The 7,316-nt window shown below is 42.2% G+C and overlaps 1 pseudogene; it reads left to right on the top strand.

Annotated features, from left to right (window-relative positions):
* The first annotated feature begins 273 nt into the window (after positions 1-273).
* LOC123956071 lies at positions 274-1,041 on the top strand (annotated as a pseudogene).
* Positions 1,042-7,316: the final 6,275 nt, after the last annotated feature.

Raw genomic sequence — 7,316 nt, 5'->3', positions numbered from 1 at the left:
ATACTCAGTAAATACCACTTCACTGATTGGATCCAGTGTGTTGTGTCATTTTTCTGATGTTCTCTTAATTCCATAATAGATTTTAAAATTCCAGTGTTTGTCTTTTTTTTCTTCTGTTTTATAACACCAGTTGTATGCAGTAAGATATGACAGCACAGTCTTCCCTGAACAATCTTAAACAGTCCCCATCAAACCTTTTTCTAAAAAGATATTTTTAGCTCTCTTTCCTAATGTACTAGAAGGAGGCAACCTCTTCTGGTGCCCAGCACAGCCATGGCTCTTGGTCCCAAGAAGTGTCCGAAGAGTGTAGCAGCTCCAAAGCATTGGCTGGCAGATAGACTGACCAGTGTGTTTGTCTCTTATTCATCTACTGGTGCCCATAAGCTGAAAGACTGTCCCTCCTCATCATTTTCCTAAGGAAAAGACTTAAGGATGGCCTGACAGGAGATGAAGTAAAGATCTGTATGCAGCATTTTATTAAGATTGATGACAAGGTCCAAACTGATAGAACTTACCCTACCTTTGGATGTCATCGGCATTGGCAAGACTGTGGAGAATTTCTGTCTGATCTCTGACACCAAGGGTCACTTTGCTGTTCACTGGATTATACCCAAGAGGCAATATAAGTTGTGCAGAGTGAGGAAGATCTTTGTGGAGGACAAAAGGAATCCTTTATCTGGTGACCCCTGATGCTCACACTATCTACTATCCCCTCATCAAGGTGAATGACACCACTCAGATTAATTTGGGGGCTGGAAAGTTTACTGATTTCAGCAAGTTTGACCCTGGTAATAAGTGTGTGGTGACCAGAGGTGCTAACCAGGGAAGAACTGGTCTGATCACCAATAGAGAAAGAGAGACACACACACTAGTTCTTTTGATGTAGTTCAGATGAATGCCAATGGTAACAGCTTTGCCACTCGCCTCTCTAACATCTTTGTTATTGGCAAAGGCAACAAACCATGGATTGCTCTTCCTTGCAGAAATGGTATCTGCCTCATCACGGGTATGGAGAGAGATAAGGCACTGGTGAGCAAATAGAACAGTGGGTAAAATGGTCTCTAGGTGACATGTCTAGGAAGACATGATTGGAATTATATTTAATTAAAGATAATACAGCGTGATTAAAAATAATAAGAAAAAAAAGATTTTTTAAACATGCCACAATGTGTGTTATGCAAGGAAAGGGGATACAACCACAAGCAGAGGATCCATGGTGAGTCCTTGCAGGGAAGGTCTACTGCGGGGCATGTGCAGGGAGCCAGGTGATTACAATGAAGATGGGAAGTGCTGTGACGGGAACTAAAGTGTGCATCTCATACTCTTATCTCATACTCTTCCTCCCCACTGTATACCTACCACCCTGCTCGTAGTGCCCCTTAACCTACTGCTCCTCCCTCTTCCTTTCCCTGTTCCCACCACAGAATCCAGTACATCCCTAAGTTCATTCAACTCCAGTTCCTAAATATCTCTCAAATCTCCTCAATGTTCTTCTTCCCACCATCCCTCTTCCAAGGAAAAGAAAGTTGAACCACTTTTAAGCACCCACAAACTGCTAAAATCTGATTATAGGAGATGATGGCAGGATGACATGGAAGGAGAAGGGGACCAGGCGTTAAGAAGAGCCCCACGGAAAACCAACGTTAAAGAGAAATCACAAAGAAGGTTGAGAAGTGAAGCGAGTTAGACAGAAAATCTGCAGAGTACACTGTGAGAGAGACCAAAGGAAGAGTTTCCAGAAGGAGAAAGTGGTCAACAGTGTCAATACTGCCAAGAGATCAAATAATATAAGAACTGAGAAGAGAACAATAAATTTAGCAAAGTTCATCACTAGAGATCATTTTTTCAAAATCAAAGGATTGAACGCCTATTAGTTACAGGACCTTCTTTAAAGGACACAGAGATTTAAAGATCTGAGTTGCTTCTTCCCAGAGGCTGATCATGTAGTTTATAAGCAAAATTGCAAAGGCACCAGAAATATTCCCTCCCTCTTCTACAGCCAAAAAAAACCTGTAAATACTACAGTACATAATGAGCCAAATGAGTGGTACAAATATATCAAGTTCTCTGGAACGAACACTATAAATCAGGAAGTTGTGTTTTTTCTGATAATCTGTATTTTAAGATTATTGTTAACACCCTGGAGTACTTCCAGGTAAAACAGCCAAGATGGAGAATGATTTAAAAACCACATTAATAGAAAAAAAATTTTTTTTCTAATAGAAAACCATTTACTACAACCTGGGTTGTATTTGGATTAGTCAAGATAGCGATTCATCAAATATTTGAGAGGCTTTGATATAAAAAAAGAATGATATTTCTTTTGGATTTCTCCTGAGGACCAATCAAAAACAAATAAGGCACAGGCAGACAGAAATTACCTACAAATTAGAGAGACAGAGACAGAGGGAGAGAAAGAAGGAAAAAAGAGGAAAGAGGAGGGGAAAGAAGAAGGAGGAGAAGGAAAAGAAGAAAAGGAAGAAGATGAAGAAGAAGAGAAAGAAGAAGGAGGAGGGGAGGAAGAAGGAGGGGCAGAGGAGGAAGGGGAAAAGGAAGAGGAATAAGGACTAGGAAAGGGAGAGGGAAAAAGAGAGGGAGGGAGGGAAGGAGGGAGGCAGGCAGGCATGCATTCTTATCAATAATAGCTGCTCAAAAATGCAATGAGCTCCCTTGTGTATGTGTTCTCCATCTTGGACATGTTCCAGCAAAGGTCAAAGGGTGGAAAGCGGTGAGCAAGAGAAGGAAAGGCATTTCATGTAGGACAATAAGCTCGACTTGCTGGAGCCGAATTTTCACATGAGGGTCCAATGTCATCAGAACCAAACTCACAAGCGTTTTCAAGGCCAGGGTGAAGAATTTGGACAGAACCTTTTAGGCAGCAAGGAGCTATCAAGGAAGGAATTTTTTTTTTCTTTTCTTTTCTTTTTTTTTTGCAAGGAATTACAATTCAATCAAGGAGAGCTTCAAGGAAGTTTGTTCTGGCATTTACTTAGGGCAGATTAGAAACGGGTGAGACTGAAAAAAACAGGAAATTATTAGGAGGGATAAGAAAATGAGAACTTAAACTCGGGAATGGGTCTAAAATTGAAGGTCGGAATCATGGAAACTTTTGGGAAAGAAGAATCCACAGGACTTGGTGGCTGGTTATGGTGGGAAAGAGGTAGAAGGAAAAAAATCAGAAAAATGAGTGAAAAGGTTTGAGTCGCTGTAAGAGGGATGGTGAGAGAAGCAGTGCCTTTCAAACAACAGGGTCAGGGAGTGTAATCGGAGAGACCAGTCACAGTGCCAAGGTCCCAACGTGGGAAGCCAGTCTAAGAGCTCCCGCCAGGACGACATCTCCAATTCAGGTAGCGTCTCACTCACATCCAGTGGAATATTACCAGCTGCTGTGTCAGAGGGAACCGGGTTCCTTGATTCTCTAAACGAGCCAGGCTTTTGGGCGGGTGACCAACACACATGACAGGCACTTAGCCAAGCATAAAGCCACAGGTCTAAAACATGTGAGTGTGTAGATAAACCATCTCCAGCCTTTAGCAACCTGCTGAGGGGAACTCACAGAAACAAATGGGAAAGAAATCTCCCCCCACCCCCCGAACTCCGGAGTCATCTTTTCTTTACTCTGCTGTGTTAATGTTAAAAACATGTACAATTCTACTGTGAGATCTCCTTTTTCTTTTCCTGGGAAATAGGGCAGACTGGGATACTCTTAAAGCAAAAGCATTTTTTGAGGTGGCACTTGAGATAGTATGGGGGGAGGAGAAAACCCTTCAACATAACTGAGGCTCCATCTACGTAGAAAAAGTAAATATAGAAGCAGAGCTGATGAATCTGAACAATGTAGGGAACCAGACTGGATCATTCAAACTCCTAAAGCAGAGGCTTTTCTTTTTTTTTTTTCCTTCTCAACAGCGGTTGGTTTTATTTTGTTTTGTTTTGTTTTTGCTTGGATTATCTGGGCAATTACCTCAACTCTCTATTTCGCTCTGGTTCTACAGACATAGCACTCCAAGTGTTCTATTTTTATCGCGTTCGAATAAGGGCTGAACACAATGGAGCTCATTGAAATCAGCCTCACTGAAGGATTAAGCCAGTTGAAAGGATGTGTTTCCTGCACATCCTATATTTTCCATGATGCAGAAAAATGGGCAATTCCCTGCCCTTGGTCTGTCCTTACCACTGACAAGACTTTCCTCCTCAAGGGTAAAACAGAGAGCCACATTTGGGAAAATATTCATGTTGATGAGGGAGAAGTTTCTGGAAAGTGCACCTAATTGACCCAAGTCACAGGAGTTCTTAACTTTAGACGTTCCCTGGAAAGCTGGACAGGGTTTTCCCTGCATCGTCGACTTCCCTAAGCAAAACTGAAATTTGGTGACTCCCTTTGGTTCTTGGGTCAGATCCAAGATGACAGCAGGGAGCTCTGAATTGAAACCACTTGCACCATAAGCTTTGATACCAATAGGATTCAGTGGCTGGGAACAGCTGGTTGCTTTGGAAGGCAGTCTTCTTCCTTGGTGACCTTGGCCTTTGGTTCTCCTCTCCATATAAAATCCACCCTTCCTTTTCAGTGAGTCGGAGACAAACACCATAGGTGCTTCTTGAAATGTTATTTTGCAGAAAGGCAGCATTTTTCTATTTACAGGAAGAGAAAGGGTGGTGCAAAGGGACTGAACAGCTTCCAGCTGCTGTTGAGGAAGGGGGGCAAAGTGAATGCTGTACCTGTGAATGCTCTCACACTGGGACCTGGGACATCCCTTCTCCAGGCCCTATCCCTGGGCCAGCAGCCCGCCACAGCCAGCTCCGTGGAGCTCAGAAATCCAACTTGAAGAATATGCGCCACACCCGTCTCACTCCCATAGTATGGACAGGGACTGGGGTGAAACCCACACAAACCCTTTTAGGACGTTGAAATCACTATTACCCAGAGAGGTGAAGACACTGAGGCACACTCTAGACTGACTGGTCTCCCAGCTTAAGGATGTTGCATCACTATTTATGTATCCATTGACCCACTTCAGAATGACTTGAGGGCTGGCACAGGATTTGTCTTAAAGCTGAGTTTTAATGGCAACCGCCCTGTTTTTATTTTAGGTTGAATTTTAAAATCAGTGAAACTAGCAAAGAGTTCTAAAGATGCTTTAATTTAAAATCCAAGTAGAATTGAGGCTCTGTCAATTGTCCACAGTGTTTGGGGGCGCCTGGGTGGCTGAACTGGTTAAGCATCCGCCTTCAGCTCAAGTCATGATCCCAGGGTCCTGGAATGGGGAGTCCTGTGTTGGGCTCCCTGCTCAGCAGGGAGCCTACTTTTCCCTCTGCCCCTCTCCCCGCCCCCCAACTCATGCTCTCTTTCTGTCTCTTTCTCACTCTCTCTCTCTCGCAAATAAATAAATAAAATCTTTTTTTTTAAGATTTTTTTAAAAAGATTTTATCTATTTATTTGACAGAGATTGAGATGACAAGTAGGCAGAGAGGCAGGCAGAGAGAGAGGAGGAAGCAGGCTCCCTGCTGAGCAGAAAGCCCGACGTGGGGCTCCATCCCAGGACCCTGAGACCATGACCTGAGCTGAAGGCAGAGGCTTAACCCACTGAACCACCCAGGTGCCCCAATAAAATCTTTTTTTTAAAAAAAATAGTCCATGGTACTAACTGAGGTCCAGGTTAAAGCTTCCCCAAGCCATAGGTTTTATCCCAAAAAGAGAACTTCAAGAAAAATTCTTATGAAATGGTGGCCGGAAGCCATTTAAAGATGTATAAACCTCAGGGAAACAACTGGTCTGGGAAGGAATCAGCCTACTTATGACAGTGACATACTTTACAATAGCTCTCAGAGGGGGCTGACAAGGCAAGCAAAGAAAGAACTTTCTTAAGTAAATATCAAATCAATTGAAGGAACAGATCCATGGAAATAAATCATTTACAGAAACAGGTCCTACCTGTGGTTTCCAACACAAAATACACTAAATGCTACACCTTCGGGAACTAAATAAAAATGGATTCCGAAGTGATTCGGTCTCCACGCACTGAGTAAGAGGCAACTTGCTAAAGCAAAGCCTGCAACACAAAGGTTTTCAAGATAGAAAAATTCATAAACCTTTCTTATCAGGAAAGCGGGGAATGAATATCGTGGCATTCTTATAGCATGTTTGCTTTAGCATTTGTTCCGTGGTTACTCTGTGCAGAGGTAAGGTCTGGTATGCAGTGGAATTATTCTCCCCCTCCTTCGGTCACAAGGTCTCCTTAAAGGGCAATTTCTTTCTTTAGTTCTTTAAATGCTTCCAAAAAAGATATCTTAAGGTCAAGAAACTCCAACAGTGTGCAAATATCCTTCAGGAGTAGTCAATTTCCCCCTAGTATCCATTACGGGAAATTTTACTATAGCCGTCTAAAGCACGTTAATGGAGGGTCGTGTTTCTGTTGACTCTGGGATGGTAGTAGTCACTGGAAACAGGAGGAAGCGAGGCCTCACGGCCCTGGAACTCTGCACTCCGGTCAGGCCACCATCTTCTAGTCCGGATTCCATGATGTCAAAATGACATTTCACTTAATTCATCAGTGACATATATCTATACACACACAGGTATACGGGGTCTATTAAAGCCGCCTCTCAAGACTTAGAAACTTTTCACATTGGCAAAGTCTTGCTTATAAGATTCGGAGAGATGTAACTCTTCTGGGAGATCTTGGTAGCCATGGATTTTTTTAAGTTCTTTGCCAATTATTCATATGAGATGGAGTTTGATAACATTTTTCTCCTCAAACATCCTCTTAGTAACTGAAATCCGATAAACAGAGTAATACATCTTTATTCAAACAAGTTAGGTAAATCCCCCCCGCCCCAAGTAATATCCAGCCACGTTCTGGTATACTCAACAAATATTTATTATGTCATCATGTACCCGACATGACACAGGGCATTGGCAGGACAATCATGAATAAAAGAGTCTAATCTTCCTACAGGGATAGCAGGAGTGTCTTTGTAGTCATAGAACAGCTTGTATCCTGATTGCAGTAAGTTACATGATTTATATATGGAATAAAATTTCACAGAATTACACACATGTGCACATCCACACACATATGCACGTGAGTGTAAGTAACCCAGTGAAACCCCCATGAGGTCTGTAAGTCTACACAATAGTGTCATAGCAATGTCAGGTTTCTGGTTCTGATAATGTACTCTAGTTATGGAAGAACATATCCTTTGGGGAAGCTAGATGAAGAGTATATAGAAGTCTGTATTATCTTTGCAATTTCTTATGACTCTAAAATTACTTCAAAATAAAATGCCTAATTAAAAAAAAAAGACTAGCTTTTACA

Source organism: Meles meles, chromosome 14, assembly GCF_922984935.1.
Source record: "Meles meles chromosome 14, mMelMel3.1 paternal haplotype, whole genome shotgun sequence".
In the NCBI taxonomy this organism is placed as follows: Eukaryota; Metazoa; Chordata; class Mammalia; order Carnivora; family Mustelidae; genus Meles; species Meles meles.
The sequence above is the reverse complement of the archived record's forward strand: the minus strand, read 5'-3'. Positions and strand labels throughout refer to the sequence as shown.